General features: G+C 50.6%; 1 protein-coding gene across 12 annotated transcripts in view; it reads left to right on the top strand.

Moving 5' to 3' along the window:
* Positions 1 to 19,397, top strand: part of IQSEC1 (IQ motif and Sec7 domain ArfGEF 1) — a 377,913-nt gene that overhangs the window by 287,853 nt on the left and 70,663 nt on the right. The window contains exon 1 of one of the 12 annotated variants that reach the window (XM_035702486.2): positions 3,576 to 3,737. The exons of the other annotated variants lie outside the window; for them this stretch is intronic. The gene's annotated coding sequence lies outside the window, so the exon portion shown is untranslated. Of the gene's footprint in view, positions 1 to 3,575; positions 3,738 to 19,397 lie in introns of those variants that run through there. 12 annotated transcript variants of the gene reach the window in all.

Here is a 19,397-nt window from a genome sequence, read left to right as displayed (position 1 = left end):
CTCAGTACTCTTCGAAGAACTATGTGTAGACGGCCTTCTGATCCAGCATGGTTGCAATTCAAACCCAGCGAACATTCTGTAAGCATCTGCTCCTTGCCAGACCCTGTCACGGTGGCTCTCACATATATTATCCCATCTCATCTGCAAAACCACAGACCCATCCACTAATGTGTATGAAGGTTCTGGAAGCATAATATTAAAACAATGATGTAACCCCCACAGGCCAGCAAGAATGATTTGGAATGCTGCACCCTCCCACCTACCACCTGTGACAATTGCTTCAGTTCCTTGGGACCCAGGGCCTCACAGTTTGCCAGTTTTCATGCCCAGATGCTCCTAGGGAGGCATCCCTCTGGGAAGGGTTCTCAAGTAAGCAGAGTCCAGGCTGACCCACATAAATCCACGTGCCATATGTGGTGGGGATATAATGGCTTGGGCCTCTCACATGCTGCCTCTCTAGAAGGTAATCCTAGCCTGTGCTGTGTCCCATCCTTTTGGGATAACACAATCAAAACTGAATGCCCCAAGGCCAGAATGGTGGCTGAGGCCTCTCATAGTCTGTAGTGCGGGGGGCTAATACAAGTTTTTGTTGTGCTCAACTGAGCTCGATCCAAACAAGAAACCAGCTGCCTTGGGAGGTGGTGAGTTCCCTTCACCGGAGGTAGGCAAATTGAGGCAGTAGAGAGGATTTGAATCAGTTGGTTTAGGCGCCCAAGAGCCAATGATTTTTTTTTTTTTTAATTATTATCTGAGGGCTTGGTGAAAGCTATCAGGATGGTAATATAGGTTTGTAAAGTGCTACATGCCAGGGTGTTTTAATAAAGCCAGTTACCTGAGGGTATTCTGGGAATGTTACATTATTCAGCTCATCCAGATGCAGAGCTAGGACCAGCTTTTGGACTTAGCGGGCGGGTGGGGGCGGGGGTGGGCACTGAGGATTTGGTATGAAGTGGAGCAATATGGAATTTTTTTTTTTTTTTGCAATATGGAAATTGAACGTCTTATGGCAAGTCCATGGGCAGCGCAGGGTCACTGTTGGTCACACTACCTTGGGAAGTTTGAGGGCAGAGAGCTGGACTCCCTGTTACTTTGAACAAGTCCCTTCCCCTTCCTGGGCCAAAGGAGTTTGGAAGAGACCAGAATACACTTTGGAAGTTGTAACTGGCACCTGAAAGGGGTAGGGGTGGGAGTGCGGGGCAGGAGGGGCTGAAGCATGCAGATCCTGATACGGGGATCCTTTGGGTGGACTGGCTGAGGACCGGCCTGCCTCTAGGGCTGGGTTCAAACACCAGCTCTCAACTTCCCAGCTTCATGACCTGGGACATGCCACTAGACCTCCCTAAGTTTTAGCTTCCTACTCCTGAAGATGGGGGTGACAGTGCCAGCCACCTAAGACAGTATGAAAGTGATTCTGAGAAAATGTCAATGTCATATGGTTATTTTTCATTTTCTCCTTTGGGGGATATCACAGGAGCCACTAAGTATTTCTAGGGCCTCCAAGTCCAAATAGAATTGTCAGCCCCATTCATTTATTCATTCAGCAAATATTTAGGGAGCATGTACTGTGATACCACAGGAGCCAAACAGACAAAAAAGCCCTTCCCTCCAGAAGCTTTTGTTCTAGTGTCCTGAGACCCGCAATGAATAAGTAAGCAAATAAAGACAATTTTAGAGAGTGCTAAGTGCCAAACAGAATGAGTCTGACCCTATTGGTGTTAAAGGTGATTGGCAATGGGAAAATTCTCTCAGTAGGAAGAGGAGAGAACTGTAGTTTGAGACCTAGATTCCAGTCCTGGCCCCAACTTGCTGTGCAGCCTTGGACCAGTTCTTTTCTGTCTCTGATCCTCAGCGCTTATCTCCACAATGAGAAGGTAGGATGAGTCCTTTCAGCTCAGATGTCCCATGTGGCTGCAGTGGCCATTGTGTCGAGGTGTGGCAGGTTGTGGCAGGTGGCTCTGCGGTCACAGCTATCCCCGACCCATACCACATAACTGTGCCTATTTAAATGTGAAATGTAATCTGTCACACAGGAAAGTGAAAAGACATACATGCGGCAGCCTAAAGAAAAATTAGAGAAACATACACGCGCCTACCACCTGGGTCAAGAGGCTGAGCGTTGCCAGAAGCACCCTCCTCCTGACCCCGCTTTCTGCTCATCCCCAACCATGACGCCTCCAAGATTCTCACCATTTTGACTTTTGTGATAATAATGCTCCTGTTCTTGCTCTTACCACCTAGCTGAACGACTCTTTACAGGGTTATTCTATTTTCCTTATCTCCGAGCTGTCTGTAAATAGACTCAGGCTGTAGGTATTTATTTGGGTCTGGCTTCTTTAGCTTGAAGTCACGGCCGTGGGGGCTCATCAGCCATAAGTAGCCGCGGTGAGTCTTTATTGCTGCTGTGGAGTATTCCCTCATAGAACTGGGGCTGCAGCTTATGTGTCCAGTCCACTGTGATGGACACGTGGGTGACTTCTAGTTTGGGTCTGTCGTCCTTGAACCTGTGTCCTACTGCACATGGCATTCACTTCTCTAGCACATTACCTCTAACTGGGGCATAAAGGAGGATGTGTGGTCATTTCCTCCTGCTCCGCTCCCTTCTCCCTGGCACCCTGTATGATCAGTCTTTGCCATTGTTGCTCACCAGGCCGGCGTGGAATGGTTTCTCGCGGTGGTGTTAATTTGCAGTTCCCTGATTGCCAGTGAGGTTGGGCCATTTTTGTCTGTGTATTGGCCATTTGGACCTCTTCTTCGGTGAAGTGCCTGGTCCAGTCTTTTGTCCATCTTGGGCTCTCTTTTTATTTTCCTCTTGATCTGGGGGGATTCTTTAGGCATTTGAGACTTGAATCTTTGATCATTTGTATACATTATAAATATCTTGCCTTTTTTACTTTTTCTGGGGTCTTGGGGTGAACATCTTCATTTCAGAATTTTTAATTTAAGCGGTCAAATTTTTCTTTTGCTTTATTTTTTTTTAAGGTTTTATTTATTCGAGAGAGAGCACCAGTGGGGGGAGGGGCAGAGGGAGCCGCAGACTCCCCCTGCTGAGCAGGGGGCCCAACACAGGGCTGGATCCCAGGACCTTGGGATCATGACCTGAGCCAAAGGCAGACGCTTGCCTGACTGAGCCACCTAGGCGCTCCTATCTTTCGCTTTATTATCAATGTTTTGTGTTTTAAGAAATCCTTTCGTCCTCTGTCGTCATGAATATTCTTCTGTATGTTTTACATCAGATCAGATCTTTAATCTACCTGAAGCTTAATCTACATCATATATGGTGTGAAATGAGGATCCCCTTCTGAGTGCGTGCGTGCATGCCCATACCCAGCACCGTTTGGTGACAGGCGTGCCCCCCCACCTCCCGCGTACCCATATCTTTCTCGGGAAGGTGGAAGGCTGGGAGGGAGGAGCCCTGGACTGGAAGAGCCAGCAGGAGTGTGGCGATCCAGGACAGCCCCCCAGGGCAAGGTGGCTGGGCCGGCAGCCCTCCCCCACCAGAGCAGTTGCCACTCCTGCCAAACAGGTCTGTGGGGCTGTAAGTGTCACGTGTCCCACTGGCGCTGACTAGGGCTCTGGCGGATTAAGCAGGGGCTGAAGGCTTATGACCCACGCTGGCCACTGCACAGGCCAGGGAGGGGCCGAGGGAGCTCACCTACGTGGGCCGCAGAGGAGGCCCCGGAGGCCAGCGAGGCTGTGCTGTCTGCGCAGGAGGCCCCCTCCCAGGGCGCTGGACCAAGGTAAGGGAGGGCCAGGGTGATCCTGGCCGTGTCTTCCCCGCACAGCTCTGGCTTCCTCCATCTAGGAAATAAACATCCCCTCCTAAGCCCTGTGGATCTGGGTCTGTTTGAGGCAGCGAGAGGTAGAGGTGGAGGACCTGCCAAATCTCAGGCCACCACACAGACCCACTCCGGCCCACACACGCTCAGGCACCCTGCCCACCTGTCTCCCAAGGGACTCTGCAGCCTCTTCAGTGTCCAGGGTGCACCCACTAGATGGGAGGGGTCGCTGCCAACCTCCAGTGGACCCTCTGGACCCCGCTGCCTTTCCCTGGGCGGTGGCCAGAACCTGGCCTGGCAGGGCACAGCCTTATTGCTCGTGGAGTTACCAGGGCAGGGAAGGAGGGAGGAAGTGGGTACAGAACCAGCACCTTCTCTGCACCGCACAACTCCCCTTGGATATGCTTTCCTCCTCCCAAGCAAAACACAGAAGACTCACCTGTGAGGTGAGTCTTTAATAGATGAGGAAACTGAGGCCCAGAGAGGGGCTGTGGTTCAGCAGGGGCTGGGGCTGAGAGTGGCCCTGCCCATATCTCAGCAGCCTCCCTCTGTGACCCTGGAAGTCACAGGCTCTGCTCCTGCCACTGCCACTGCCACCCATGGACTCCCCTCGGATGCCTGACCAGGTGCATTCCCTCTGGAGCAGTGTCTCTGCTCCCCGGGGCTCTCTGAGAACTGTGGGTCCCTGGGAGGAAGTGGAGGCCAGGAGCAAGAACCAGCCCAAGCTAGTGGCTAGGACTTGGGCAGTGTCTCCTACTTTGTGTAGTGGGGGTGACAGTGATAGGGCCTGCCTCTTCAGGTCACTCTGAGGCCAAAATGGAACCGTGTTCCAATGGGCCATAAACATGGCCCAGCTCCCAGCAAGCACAGGTCATCTCAGCTTTTGTTTTATTTTACCGGGAAGGTCAATATCCAAGCTTCCTCTGTCCTCTGAAATTCTGAGCTCCTGGATGTTTCCTTTCTTCTGGGGCCTTTTATTTTTGGTTCATTTCTATGGGTTTAATATTTGCTTAGGAAAACAGACATCTGGAAAAATGTTCAACGTTGTAAGAATATATAATGAAAACTACATATGCCCCCACAGCCCCCCCCCCATTCAGAGCAAACATGAAGAGCATTTGGGGGTATCTGGTCAGAAACATTCAGGAGATGGATATGTGTGTGTATATTTATTCCCTGCACCGTATTTCATTTCACTGTATTTTAAAGAAAACGTCCGGTAGCTTGCTCTGCCCCCATCTTGTGACTTCCCTCTGGGCCTTTAAATCCACCCACTCGGCTAGAGAGCCTGACTGCCTCCTCCCTCTGGAAGGCACACATATTTGTGGACGCTGGCACCAGATTTTTCTCGTCAGCAGGACTCGAGGGAGGCAGTAGCCTGGCACAGGGCAAACAGGGGGATTGTTGAGCTGCAAAGAACGGTCCCTTGTGCCCAGTGAAGGCCCAAGTTGGAGACCAGTTCCCCCTCCTCCCCACTCCAGCAGAGCTGGGTCTGGAGCAAGGGTGGAGCCTGGGGACCTGGCGTGGGCCCAGCCCGACTGCCAGCTGGCTATTGGGTGACCTTGAGCCAGCCCTGACCTCCTCAGAGCTCCTGACTCAGTACAGAAAGCCCAGGATGTGCCGCAGCCTCTCCGAGAGGACTGGGGTCCATCTCCTCGAAGACCCAAGCAAGCCACATATCACTCATCCCACCTGGGCTAACGCTCCTGATGCACTACCTTCCCATTAAGCTTTGATGGTACTCCATGAGGCAGCTTGAGTCCGTGCTAAATTTTGCTGATGTTTTCTCTGTGGGCCTTGTGATTTCTGGACCTGCCAGTGTCTTATCTCTGCCATGTAAATCTCCCAGAGGGCTTTTACTGGAGCTTTCCCTCTCCCAGGGTCTGAGAAAGGAAGGCAGCTGGTGGCTAACATGTGGCCACATGTCCTGCATGCATGACTATAAAGCCTTACCAGAAGACTCCCTGCCCTCTCGAAGGAAGAGCAGGATCCACTGCTAGTGTCAGGAGGGCAGACAGGGACCTTGGGTCATAGTCACCCAGTGGGGCGGAGCTCCAGGCACTTCTAGTGTACAGATGTTCAGGTTGTGCACGGGTAAGAGCACTTGGCAAAGAAAGAATGCAGTCTTCCCAAGTGTGGGCCTAAGAGGCTGAGTCCACCAGAAGAGGGCGCCTTTTCTAGATTCTCACACACTCAGGAGCCGGGCATGCTGATGGTAGAACCAGCCTTGAGCCTGCTCACTAGCAAAGGAGAGATGCCTAGGTGTGGGTTCTCCTCCCCCCTTGCGCAGACCCAGCCGCATGAAACCTCAGAGAGAGCTGGGCCATATGTCTGTGGCCTCAAGGGCCACAGAATGGCTTGACTCAAAACAGACCTGGGTTCACATGTCAGCTCTGGCTTTTCCTGGCTTTCTACTCCTGGTCAGGACATCTGTGCACAGACCCCCTACTTTATTGTCTACTAATATCCTCCACCCTGAGCTCAAGTATAAAACACCTTTATCTCTGTGTCTGGTCCCTTGAGAAATGAATGCTTTGTCTATGAAGGCATGTTAATTTTGGACAGGGACTCACGTGAACTAGACATAATTGATTTCATCCACAAATATTTCTCAAGCATCTAGTAGGTGCCAGGCACTGCACTGGAGCTGAAATAAGTGGTGAGTCCAGCAGGCGTGTTCCTTATCCTCACACAGCTGTCCAGCGTAGGAGAGGGAAATGCTCCCATGAGCAACACCAACCAGGTGCTAGGAGGAATTTCCCAGGGGGGCCTGGGAGAAGGCCAGGCAAGGCCTCCCCAAAGGAGCTGAGGCATGAAGGTGGAATCAAGTTAAGCAGGTGAAAAGAGAGACGTGTGCTGGACAGAGGGACTAGCATTTGCAAAGGCCCAGGGGCAGGAGGCAGAGTAGGGAGGGCAGAGGCCAAATCTGCAGGGCCTTGCGGGCATAGCAAGGAGTTTGGTCCCTATTTCTTAAGCAGTGAAGAGCCAGGGTTTGAATCAGGGCAATGATTTGTTGTTAGATTGAAATGTCAGTGAAAATGGGTTTGAGTCTTGCTCTGCTTCCTAACCCAGCTGCCCTCCTTCTGTACAGCAAAGGAGTGTTGGGGACAAGGGTGTCTTAGGTTGTTCAGGCAGGATGGAGGAGATTTGAATGAGGAAGCTTAGGTTGGAGTCCTGAAGCTGGCTCAAGCTGCCCCTCTCTATACCTGTCCCAGAGCCGGGGTACCTGGCCCGGGAGCTTTGTCCCCGCGCTGGCAAGGCCAGGCTGCAGTGCTCCAGAAGGGCGACAGGTGGCGCCAGCCCTCCAGCGGTGGCAGGTGGACTAGCCCAGTCAGGACCAGCCTAGTGAGAGGTGGGGTTGAGGCCACTCTGGTCAGCGACACTTCCCCCCTGCTCCTCACCTGCACCACACTCTGACACCCAGACTGCCAGTTTGGTGACTCCAGCCCACAGCTGTCACCACCTCATCTTAGACAGCTGTGCCCTGAACTGTCTTTTTAAGCTGATCTTAATTTGCCACCAAACCCAGTCTGGGGGCCACTAGGTGAGCCCCTACTTTGCAGAGGAGTGCTGGGGTCCAGGTCTCTGCTCTGCAGCCTTGGCTAGTGAAATGCCAGTGATGAAGGATAAAGTCCCAGCTTCACAAGGTGGGCAAGGGCGTCCACAAGTCATGTGTGTAAAGCACAGGACAAGTGCCCAACAGTTAGCGTAGCCAGGGCTGGACACCCAGGAGGCCTTCAGAGCCACTTACCCACCAACCGCTCTCCTCTCCCCAATGCCATACCTTGCACTGGAGTTAAAGCACAAGAGGAGCCAATATGGGTTGAATGAAGAAGTGCCCTTTCCACCAGAGGCTGCATCCCAGAGTGGGGACCCTCATGTCCTGGGCCATCCATTGGTATAAAGTCCCAGCTCCCCGTGTTCTGACGCGTGATCTTGCATCTTGTGCAAGTGCTTTGGTACTTCTGGGCCTCTGTACCCTTCTGTAAGATGTCAACTCTGCTCCCTATGGCTGGGAAGTTTGCCGAGACCCTGTGTGAGCCCCATGGAGCACCAGGCGCGGACTTGGGCACAGAATCGGTGCTCGGGGACATGACAGCTGCAGCTACTGCTAGTGCACCTGACTGTCCCAACCGCAGAACCTCACGTAGTCACTAAGGGAAGCCAAGGGGCAGGAGCTGGAGCCTTCATCACAAGGTAGTATTATCCAGACTGTCCAGTATTGTCCCAGACTGTCAGGGACAAATGGGAAGCAAGCCTGAGGGCCCTCCTGAGGGTGGGAGGTAGGATCCACTAGGGATGCCTCCCAAGAAGGAATGCCTGGTCCTTACTTGGGTGCCTGCAGGCAGGGCGGAGCCCATGAGAAGCCCACGATTGGGGGGGGGGCAGCCGCCACAAGATGCAGCCCACTGTGGGAGGGAATAGGAGGGATCTTGGGAATAGAAGTGGTCTCAAGGAAGACAACCGGGGGTGATGGGGGGGCCAAGCTCAGCACCCCCATTCCTGGCTTCCCGTCCCTATGCACGACGGAAATTACCCTTAACCAGGGTAATAATTACTGCGGACAGAGCTGACACATTGAACAAATTGTTGTGTGCTTATAATTACAAATTGCATTTCTAACACTCCAGGGGTTTCCAAACCTTGATATCTTTGCTATTAACACATAAATTATACTCATTTATGGAAATTGCGAGAGAGACCAAAATTGTCTGGGGGCTGTGTTGCATGAGCGATGCTCATTATGGATCCACTCCAGGAGTCTGGGGCGGCCCCATCTGGGTCTCAGGGTTTACCCTTATTTCATGGAGTCACGTTCCCTTGTCAGCCCAAGGCCCCCTTGGCTCAGAGGCTCCTGGGCTTTTCCTGCGTGACCTACTGGTTGGAATCCCCGCTCTGCCACTCTCGGAGCGACCTCTAGGTATACCATTTAACCTCTCTGTGTCACGGTTTTCTTGTGGGCTGCATAACTCTCCACAGGATAGTGTGTGTCAAATTGCAGGCACCGGTCTAGCATGCAGGTGGTGCTCCCTGGTGGCCTGACCTTCTCTCTTCACAGGGCAAGAGGTACACAGTGGGATGGCGGCTGAGTCTTGTTCCCAAGAGTATAGGAAGACAGCCTTGACCTCCCCTCCACCTGCTACTGCCCGCCTGGTCCCTCCCCAGCCTCAGGTGGCAGTGAAGTCACTACATGCTTAAGGATATTTCTTGCTGAAAGAAGTATATTCTCAGATCCCTGTTACCCACTAAGCAGGTGGAAGTGTGAAACCCCAGCCGTATGAAATGATTCCAGGTGAGCCCCAGACTCAGCATTCGGTGACAAGGACCTAAATCACATGGGGCCCAGAGGGTTGTGATTCTCCCCTCAGTGCTTTCAGCCTTTCCAATTACTTTAAGACCAAAATGTTGGTCGGTGCTGATAGGACTTTAGCACCTCTTTAGCACTCAAAAAAAAGGCTTAACGGTATCTTATTTCTATAGGCATTATATAGTCACACGGTTCAACAGTTAAAGATATAAATATATACCCAAAGGTAACCACTGTCCAGAGATGTATTATGCATATGTCAGTATGTGTGTGTGTTTACTCCTCCCCCTTCCTTTTTTACCCAAATATAGCATTCATCACTTGACTTGTTTCACCTAGCAATGTATCTTACATCTCATTCCTTATCAGGATATAAAAAGCATCCTTCTGTTTTATGGCTGCGTTCTATATAACATGGATTCTCTGTGCTTGCTAATCTGTGTGTTAAACAAACCCAGAGTAGGCCTCTAGCACAGGCCTTCTGCTGATAATACAGGATCCAAGCAGGATTTTTTTTTTAGAATTTTATTTATTCACTTAATAGAGAACACACAAGCAGGGGGGAGCAGCAGAGGGAGAGGGAGAAGCAGGCTCCCCGCTGAGCAGGGAACCTGATGTGGGGCTCGATCCCAAGACCCTGGGATCATGACTTGAGCCGAAGGCAGACCCTTCACCGACTGAGCCACCCAGGCGCCCTCCCTCCCAAAGCAGGATTTCATAACAGTGTTTTAGTTTGGGTGATTTGTTTTTATGGGAAAATTTAATTTATTCTCAATGAGACTTTATTATGGTGAAGATTACTATTAGTGGAGAAGATATAGTTTCCCTGACGGAAAGAACAGTGTTAAGTAATTGGCACACATGTGCTATGTGGTCACTGGGAAGACCAACCTGAGGATAAATCCCGCCAGCAGAATTCTACCCCCTTCATCCTCTGGCCGATTCCCCACACTTCATACTCCATACATATGCTGAACCACGATTACATATTCCCAAGCTCATCAAGCCTTTGCCTATGCTGTTCCCTATACTTGGAGTGCCCTTCTCTTACTGGGCCACCCCGTGAATCTCCCAAGATAGGCATCACCTCCTCCAGGAAGCCTTCCCTCAATGGCCATCCAGCCCCAGCTCATGGTCCAGACCCTAGGCAGGTGGCTCCCATACTGCTCTGATTGCCCTGACCAGCTGCAAGACTTCCAAACCATGGCAGGCATCAGAACCACCCAGAGTGTGGGAATTTGCATTTGCAATGATACCCACCTGTGACCGTGACTGTTGCTGTCCCTGGGACCACCCTTTGAGAACCACTGGTGGAGAAGAAAGAACACAGGCTGAGTGTCAGCATGGGTAGCTGCTAACCCCAGCTCCATCATTTAGAGGTTGTGCATCTTTAGACAAATTACTTAGACTCTCTGGGCTTCAGGGCCTCCCTGATAAAATGGGATGCAGACCCATGTCGTAGCACTGCTGTCGGGATTACATGAACTCGTGTGGGAACAGAGCTGGCACCGGTGGTTGTTTGTTTTGTTTTAAGATTTTATTTATTTATTCATGAGAGACAGAGAGAGAGAGAAGCAGAGACACAGGCAGAGGGAGAGGGAGATGAAGCAGGCTCCATGCAGGGAGCCTGACATGGGACTCGATCCCGGGTCTCCAGGATCACACCCCAGGCTGGAGGCAGCGCCAAACCGCTGGGCCACCCAGGCTGCCCTGGCACTGGTGGTTGTGATTTGCCTGCATTCCCCTTACCCATCAGCTTCTGAAGGCAGGGCCCACATCCCTTTGCTTCTGCGTCCTCTGAGATACCCCAGCTAGTGCCCAGCACATAATGGGTGGTAGTAAATGTTGGGGACAGTTGTGGAACACTCGGGAATGCACATGGTCTCAGTTAACAGGTTTGTTCAAACAGTGAATCAGACATCACATATATCCCGCGTCCATTAATTTGGAATCAATGGAGTCAAGTCAAGCTGGTTGCCGTCTTCCTCCCACTGGGATAAGAGAAGAGAAGGTGTTGTTTAAATCAATAACATAAAAAAAATAAATAATATTTTATATTATTTATATAAAATAAATAAAATAAATCAATAACATAAAGAAGATTGTGGAGGGCAATTTTTAACCCACTTAAGAGAGGCCGTTGTTATAGGAGAGGCATCCGTTTGCAAAACAGGTGTCCCTGGCACTTGTTATAAATGAACGTATCTATTCTTTAAGGGAGAGGGCCGCTGGGGCCTTGGCTTGGCACCCCTTCGGTAGCTGTTCTGTTGTGTGAACACACTGCTCAAGAGTAAGCAAGCTACTTCCCCAATGGCCCCCTGGAATGCCACTCGTCTGAATCAGTGGGGACCAGATGGGATGTTCCGTAACAGAACGAGGCCTTGCAGATTTCCGTATTTCTTTCTCAGTTCCCTCACTTTACCTCACTTTACCGTCCCTTTAAGATAGATGGGCCCCAGTTGAAGCAAAGCTACTGGGAAAGAAACCCAAATATGTCAAGGATGGTCAGTTGCTTTGCCAAAGGGATGCATCTTTTTGATAAAATCTTTAGCTGCTGACTCCTTTTTAGTACGGGGCACACACAGTGGGGGTGAAAATTGGTGTTCTCGAAAGATGGTTTCCCCCAGCCCCTCCATAACCTATCTATGGTGTGAGTAGGGGCAGGGCATTGGCTCAAGTCAAATAAGACAGGGGTGAGAGGGGCGCCTGGGTGGCTCAATGGTTGAGCATCTGCCTTTGGCTCAGGTCATGATCCCGGGGTCTTAGGATGGAGTCCCATATTGGGCTCCCTGCAGGGAGTCTGTTTCTCCCTCTGCCTGTGTGTGTGTGTGTGTGTGTGTCTCATGAATAAATTTTTAAAATCTTAAAAAAAAATTAAAAAGACAAGGGGAGACGGAGGGGGGCCTGCTGTTCCCTTCTGGCTCACAGGTCTTGCCCATCTGGATGCATGGTTGTCCCTGAATGAGAATGGCTCAGGTTCGACGTGACTCACTCATTTATTGAGCATGTACTGCAGACCATACTGGGGGATGCAGTGGTAAAAAAGCCCCCCCCCCTTCACAGAGCTTCATTGCGGTGGAGGAGACAGAAGGTAAATGAGTACACAAGCACTTAAGCAAGATAAATACAGGCCGTGAGGCTTGGAAGGGGATGTGCTTTACCTGGGAGTGTCCCAGAAGGCCCCTCAGAGGAGGTGACAGCAAGTGGGCCACCGTCCATTGGAAACTGCATGTGCTGGGGGGTCTGGCTCTTTCCCAGACAGTAGGCCTGGGGGTGAGTCTTGGAACCGCAGAACTCGATTTGTCCCTGGTCTCCAGCTAGTTCAAGGGACCCTCTGAGTGTGAGCTCACCGCCCCTCCGGGGTGGGGGGACTTGTTGCCGGAGGAAGGGAGAGGCCCAAGCCAGGGCCTGGTGCTGGGTATCTCACTAAGGTCTTTACAACAACCTCAGTGATATGAGTTGTTATTCATTCCCATTTTACAGAGAAGGAGACTGAGACTCAGAATGGCGATGCCCAAGATCACACTGCCAATAAGGGGACTGAGCTAGGAGTCTGACTCCATGACCAATGGGGCAGCGGGCGGGGTGGGGTTGGAGCTGGATTTGCTTTTATTATTTCTATTTTATCAGTAGAGAAGGGAAACAGTCTTCTGCAGGGGACTTCTTGGAACTGGACTTTGAAGACCAAAGGGAACAGTGTTATAAGCATAGACTTAGGAATCAGACAGTTCTGGGTTCCAATCCTCACTTACTGGCTGTTTGCCTTTAAATTCCTTAGCCTTTCTGAGCCTCAGTTTCTTTTTCTGGATGATCAGATGAGGATATAATAGTTCCTGAGAAGGCTTAAGTGAATGCTACATGTAAAGCATTTAGCACAGAGCCTGCATTCAGTAAGCACTTTGTGTAGCGGGGAGACAGTGTAGGTCTGGCTTCGTGGTTTCATTCATGGCCTGGGGGCCAAATGGACCTGGGCTCAAATCCCTATCATCCAGGCTCTAGGTGTGTGGCCTTAAGTAAGTTACTTGACCTCTCCGAGCCACAGTATATCTGTAAAAGGAAGGTTGTTGAGAATTAAATGCAACCTCTTCTGTAAAGCGGCTGATCCAGAGTATGTGCCCTTGAGGGGTGACCGTGGCTGTCTAGAGAGGTAACAGCCTCCAAACTTAAGGAAGAGGTGATAGAGGCAGGGAGTTGGGAAAGGAGGCTCAGGAAGACCTATCTACTTGTCCGAGATCGCAAGATCGAACATCGGATATGAGGGAGCTAGGATATGACACCAATAGATGCCCCACGCTGTGAGCATGCCCGCCCTGTCAGGGCAATGGTGGAGCAGAGAGAGGGACTCTAAGTTCCGAAGGCCTCCTGGGTGCCCTGCCCTGGCGAGGCCATTGCAAGTGTTCTTGCCAAGCCCCACACCACTCCTGCAAGGAAGCTTTACAGGTGAACACATTGAGGCCCCAGGAAGCTGAGTGACTCACCCAAGGGCACACAGAGCAGGGGGTGGAGGGGCGCTGGGATGTGTGTCCAGGCCCCTGGCCACAGGGCTGCCTCTTCTACTTGGGGGAGATAGGGGCTCTGTCTCAGGTATAGACGCGCACAGAAGGTCAGACCTAAGGATCTGGCAGTGGCTTTCTTGTGCTACCAGCCAGGGAAAGGGGGGTTGACTTTGAGGGGTGAAGTGGGGTCACTTTTGATTGTATCCTAGGGCCACCTGATGGGAAGTGTGATGCACTGTGTGATTTCAAGGGCAAGTGGGGCAGGGAGGGCGGGGGGAGTCAGGGAAGAGCCTTTCATTGATTGAAGGTAGCAGCTCAGATACTTGGTTCCAAATGTCTTCCTGATGTCATCATGCCTCTTGGATCCTGCAAGAAGACCGGCAAATGGCCATTTCCCATCCACTTGAATAGATACACATAACTCAAGTAGTGGCACTTAGAAGTCACAGGTCTGTTCTCCACCAGGCCTGCCCCCTAAGCCCCAGGGTGAGCAGCTCAGCTTACCTGGCTGGGCCCAGCAGAGGGACCAGGATGTGTTGGAGGGTGCCCACAAATGGTCCAGACTGAGGAGGGATTGCCATAAGCACCTTCTGACCCATGGCTACGACCACCACCTTCCTCCATTTTTACAACAAACTATCATCCACTATGTGGCAGGGATTGCAAGTGGACACTGGGGACCTAGAAACATGGGGTGCTCTGGGGATCCAGGCTAGGAGAGCTTCTTGGAGGAGGTGATCATTCCTGACCATTTTGTTGACATTGTCAGTCACTGAGCACCAGTCATGTGCTAGGCTTTTCGAGCTCCTATAGAGCCACCTTGTGTTGGTAAGGGGTTTTGTTTCTCCTTGCATCTGACCCTGTGTCCTGACTATGTGGTTCTGTTACTGCAAACCGTCCCTCGGGATCCTTCCCATGCCCTCACAGCCTGTTTAATCCTCTTGTCAACTCTTGGCACAGTAGCAACTACATCTAATTTTTATTGTTCATTTAAAGACCACAGGAAAATAGCCTCCTTACACCTCAGACCACAATGGTTCCCTGACTCCGTGGTTTGCTTTGTCAGAGCAGTAGAGAAGGAGCTGCGGAAAGGAAGTCAGATGACTAGTTCTTGGCGGTGCCCCAGATTTCCCAGATTTGGGAAAGCACTCCCCTCTCTGTGGGCCTCAGGCTCCTCACCCAATGGGCAGGTGGCACTGGGTCATGGTGACTCCTTCCAGCCCTAAAGTTTAGGATATGCTGACATTAAAGGCACTTTGATCTCACTCTCATGGTCTAGGTCTTGGCCAACACAAGTACCACTGAGTTTTCACAGTTGGGACTCAACTCTGCAGATGGCTAGTCACACGGAGCAGTGGCAGTGTCTGAGCCCCACCACCAGGAGAGTGGATAGAGAGACATTGTCCCCACCTTTGAAGTGTCCACAGTCTAGGTGAGGGTTTCCCTTCTCACCTGGGGACAGAGCCCTGGAAGGGGCTTCAAAGAGAAGGTGACATTTGGGCTGAGTCTTAAAGGTTGAGTAGGAGGTTCCCTAGCAGATGAAGTAGGTAGCCCAAGAAGCAGGCACAAGCAAAGGGACTGGGGCAGAAAAGTGCACAGTGCATTCTGGGAGGAGCTATATCATAGGGATGGGAGCTGAGAGTGAGGTTGGAAAGGGTCAGGGACTGAATGACAACCAAAGTAGTGCCTGAGCAGGGAAATGACCATAGAGTCAAGTTCACAGTAAACAAACCTACACCACCTCTGGGCCACCCCCAGCCTCCCAAAGTAAGTGATCCCAAGGTCATTTACTTTACTTTGTTTAGTACAATTAGAGAAGTCTGTGATTTGCAAGCAGATTATGTGAAAAAGTAGTTGAAATTTTAAAAGTAACTTGGCACTTAAGAGCAGCTTGATTTAGCTGGAAAAATTTCTCTTTGGGGGGACTGACTGGCTTCTCTGAGAGATCACTCTATACAAGTCTGCATTCTGCACAGCTGTCTCTGGTTTTTCACAGCATCCAACACTCACATGAGGAAGTTCTATCCTGTAGGGAACCGACACCTCACCCACATCCAGGCTGTATGCTGGCCTGTAGGTACTGTGGCCTGGGAGGCGGGATGCGTGGGCCAGTGTCACCATTTCTAGTACACACCCCAGGGCACATCCCTTTATCACTCTGGGCCTCAGTTTCCCTGTCTGTAAAATGAGGGCTTGGACTATAGGGATGATCACAGAGCTCCCTCCTATGTCCAGCGTCCTGGCCATGCTGTAGGGCTGGTTGTTCAGTGTTATGAAGAGTGACAGATAAACGATCAACAGGCACTGAGGGGAGAGCCAAATGGGCTCCAGTTGATTTTCACGGCTGTCAGTAAGACACAGCCTACTCAAAGGAAAAGGAACCCAGAGTGCCCCGAGAGGTGGCTTAAGTACCATCTGGAATTTGGGGCCTTTGGGGACTGGCTCTGGGGGGCCTTGGAGTCTCTTGCAAGATGCTAGAAGACCTCTGGTCCTGTGGGTTGCCATGATTTTATTGATTTCTTTATTGCACTGGCTTTGTTGTTGTTTTCTTAAGGGAATAGTCATTTAAAATTTTGAAAATTATAAAAGGGCATACAGTGAAAAGTCCTTTCTCCTTTCCAGCCGTGTCCCAATAAGACTTCAGGTTTAGAGGACAGAGGCCTATCTTCAGGAATCTCTGGAAACCCCGCTTCCCTTCCCAGAGGCAGCCATTGACATGTTTCTTGGATCTTCTTTAGGAAATAGTCTATGATCATATGATGCTCAATAAGTGCACTAGTGTTCTCTATGTTTTATTGTAAATATGTATCACAATTATCAGACTTTTGATCACAGTGTCACATCTCAGATCATTTTCTGTAAGTTATGTATGGTGCTGCCGCCATCTTGTTAACATAGGACACCACTGATGGGTGTATCGTCGTTTACTTAACCAGTCCCCACCGAAGGACATTGTATGCCTCCTCCTCCTTGTTGTGCTGTTACAAACAACTAATATCCTTGGACCTAAGTCTTTGCATACATGGACCAAGAGCTCCATAGGAGTCATTCCTAGCAGTGTGTTGTCCCATCATGTGGCCATCTTGTCTGAAGGTCACCTGGCCTAGACCTGTAGTTCTAATCACCACCTTCCCCAATGACGTTTGAATTCTGCTCTTCCAGGTCTTGTCCACAGTGGGCCTGTGCCAGGGCGCTGGAGGTCTGGCTGAACAGGCAGGGTAGCTGCTGCCAACATGAAACTTCTCAGACGAGCGTCATTTATTTTAGGCTAGATGAACTTTTCTATGGAGGGCTAGATATAAATATTTTAGGCTTTGTAAGCCATCTATCTCCATTGTAACTATTCAGCTTTGTTGTTGCAGCACAAAAGTATCTGTAGATGACACATAAGTGAATGAGTGTGACTCTGTTCCAATAAAACTTAGTTTTAAAAAAGCAGGCAGTGGGCCAGATTTGACTCTCAGGCCAGATTTATTCAACTGCTGAGCACCTCTGTGTCCCAGGCACCATAGGAAGTGTGGGGGATGCTGTGTAGAAGGTTGCAGGCCTAACTCTGCCTTGGCAATAGCAGTACAGCTCCTTGGTGGGATGAGAGAGCAGGTGCAGAATAAACCCAAGAGTGTGTAAGAGGAGTTTCTGACTTGGACTAGAGGCTGCTCAGGGGTGACTTTCTGAGAAAGCTTAAGTTGAAAGCTTAAGTCCAAAGTCTTAGCCATGAGCCAGGCACAACAGGACATTGGGGCTTTGGAAGTTTTGTATTGCCAGAGGTGTGGCATGTGTGGAGGGGGCACAATGAGTGGCAAGGGCTGGAGAGGTAAACGTCAGTCAGGGCACATAGGCCTGGAGGCCAGCTGTGTGGAGGGGCTGGCCTTCATCATGACAGCTCTAGGAGAAGACCTATGAACGTCGGCCTTGGTGGGTGAGGCAGGGTTCATCCACCTTCTTCTTGGTGGAAGACAGGAGGCTATCAGAAACGAGAGTGGGGATGAAGTTGGGTTATGACATGTGAAACAGGCCAAGACAAGCAACTCAGGACTGAAAACCAGGACACACGGTGGAACTAAACATTTCCATGTCTTTTTCAAATCCCATACACCTATATGCGGGCTCCTACTCATCTGCCAAGTCCCAGCCCAAAAGTCCCTTCATCTTTGGAACCTCTTAGGGTACAGAGTCACAGGCTTCTTCCTGAAGATCATCATAACATCATGCTGAGGGACACTGGTCACATCGGTGTCTCCCATGGAGGCCTCAGGCGATGGCTCGGAGTGAGCACTAATGAATGCTTGCAAATTAAACAGCAAATTGAATTCTCCAGGGCAGATGTGGCCCACGAGCCGCACTTTACAGTTGGCAAAACTGAGACTCAGGAGGCTCAGCAATCTGCCCAAATGGAACATGTAAGAATTCTGCTCCGTTTAGTCATTTAAGCAGAAAAATTGGCTTCTCTGTCTCTCCAGGCTGGAACTTTTTTGTTCGCCTCACGACTCCCTAAATTATTAATCTGCGAGGCAGTTAACTGAGCAGAAGCTAGAGGCACACTTTGAGGAGATAAAACAACAGAATTAAGAGGCGTTGGGTTTCCAGGGACTCCATCCTCTGGTATTCCAAACGCTAACAGGGAAATTCAACCCCCTTCTTCTAAATCCTCGCCAGAACAATGTCGCCAAGACCATCCTGGCAGGCGGCTAAGCTGCGGGCCTGGACAAGTGCCTGGAATTCTTGGAGAATCCAGGTCGTGAGGCTGTCGGCGGGAGTGTGTGTCTGGAGTGCTCCAGCAGCTGGGCTGGGGGAATTCTCTTGGCTCCCTTTATTGCAGCCTATTTTTAGAGGGCTGTTCAGGCTGGGGTGGACAATTTCAACCCGATCCCCTCCTACTCCCACCCCCCTTCCAACCAGAATGCAGGTCATGGTAGCATAGCCCTCTGAGCAGTATGTGTCAGAAGTCTTCTGGAACCCTTGTGTGGAGGAGCTTTTGTCCATCCTCCTGATTCTTGCCTTCCTAGTGAGTATGAGGTGCTATCTCATTGTAGTTTTGATGTGCATTTCCCAGCTGACGAGTGACGATCCGCATCTTCTCATGCATTTATTGGCTGTTCATGTATCTTCTCTGGAGAAGTGTCTGTTCAGATCCTTTGCCCACCTTTTTAATTGGGTTATTTGCCTTTTTGTTGTTGAGTTGGAAGAGTTCTTTACATAGCATGGATTGTAGACCCTTATCAGATATGTGATTTGCAAATATTTTCTCCTATTCTGAGTCTTTATTTTTAATGTAGCAAAGACAACGTCAGAAGCAAAGAGGAGAAATGTGGAGATGAGCAGTGAAGGGGCAGTGGATTCCTGCTAGCCCGTTGCCTGGGAACCCTGGTACACTAAACTGGATCTAGGGACAGCCTCTTCCTGTGCTGCAAGCTGGACTAGCCCAGCCCTCTTCCTTCACCATCCCCCACCCAACCCCAGTTTCCATCTGGGAAAGCACTCTTCTTTAGGCTCTTTGCACCACCCCCTCCAAATGAAAGACTCGAAAAGGCACAAGACAATGTCCCTGCATTAGTGGTTTCCTACTTCTTCCTGACTCCTGCAGATGTGCCAGCTGCCTGGCCCTCCAGAAGATGGACCTGTAGGTGGGGCAGGTGGGGTTTTGATTGTGTCTATGTCCGTCCACTTGATGTCTTCCAAACACATCTGGGCATTCCACAAGTGTGGGTGCTGGGCTCTGTGCCTGCCTTCATGAAGCCCAAGGACAGATAACAAATAAATATGCAGATTGAAAACAGCAAGCTGTGATCGCTTATAGTAGAAAGAGATGAGCAGCCT

The sequence above is a fragment of the Canis lupus genome, chromosome 20, assembly GCF_003254725.2.
Source record: "Canis lupus dingo isolate Sandy chromosome 20, ASM325472v2, whole genome shotgun sequence".
Taxonomy (NCBI): Eukaryota; Metazoa; Chordata; class Mammalia; order Carnivora; family Canidae; genus Canis; species Canis lupus.
This window is presented reverse-complemented; position numbering and strand designations above follow the sequence as displayed.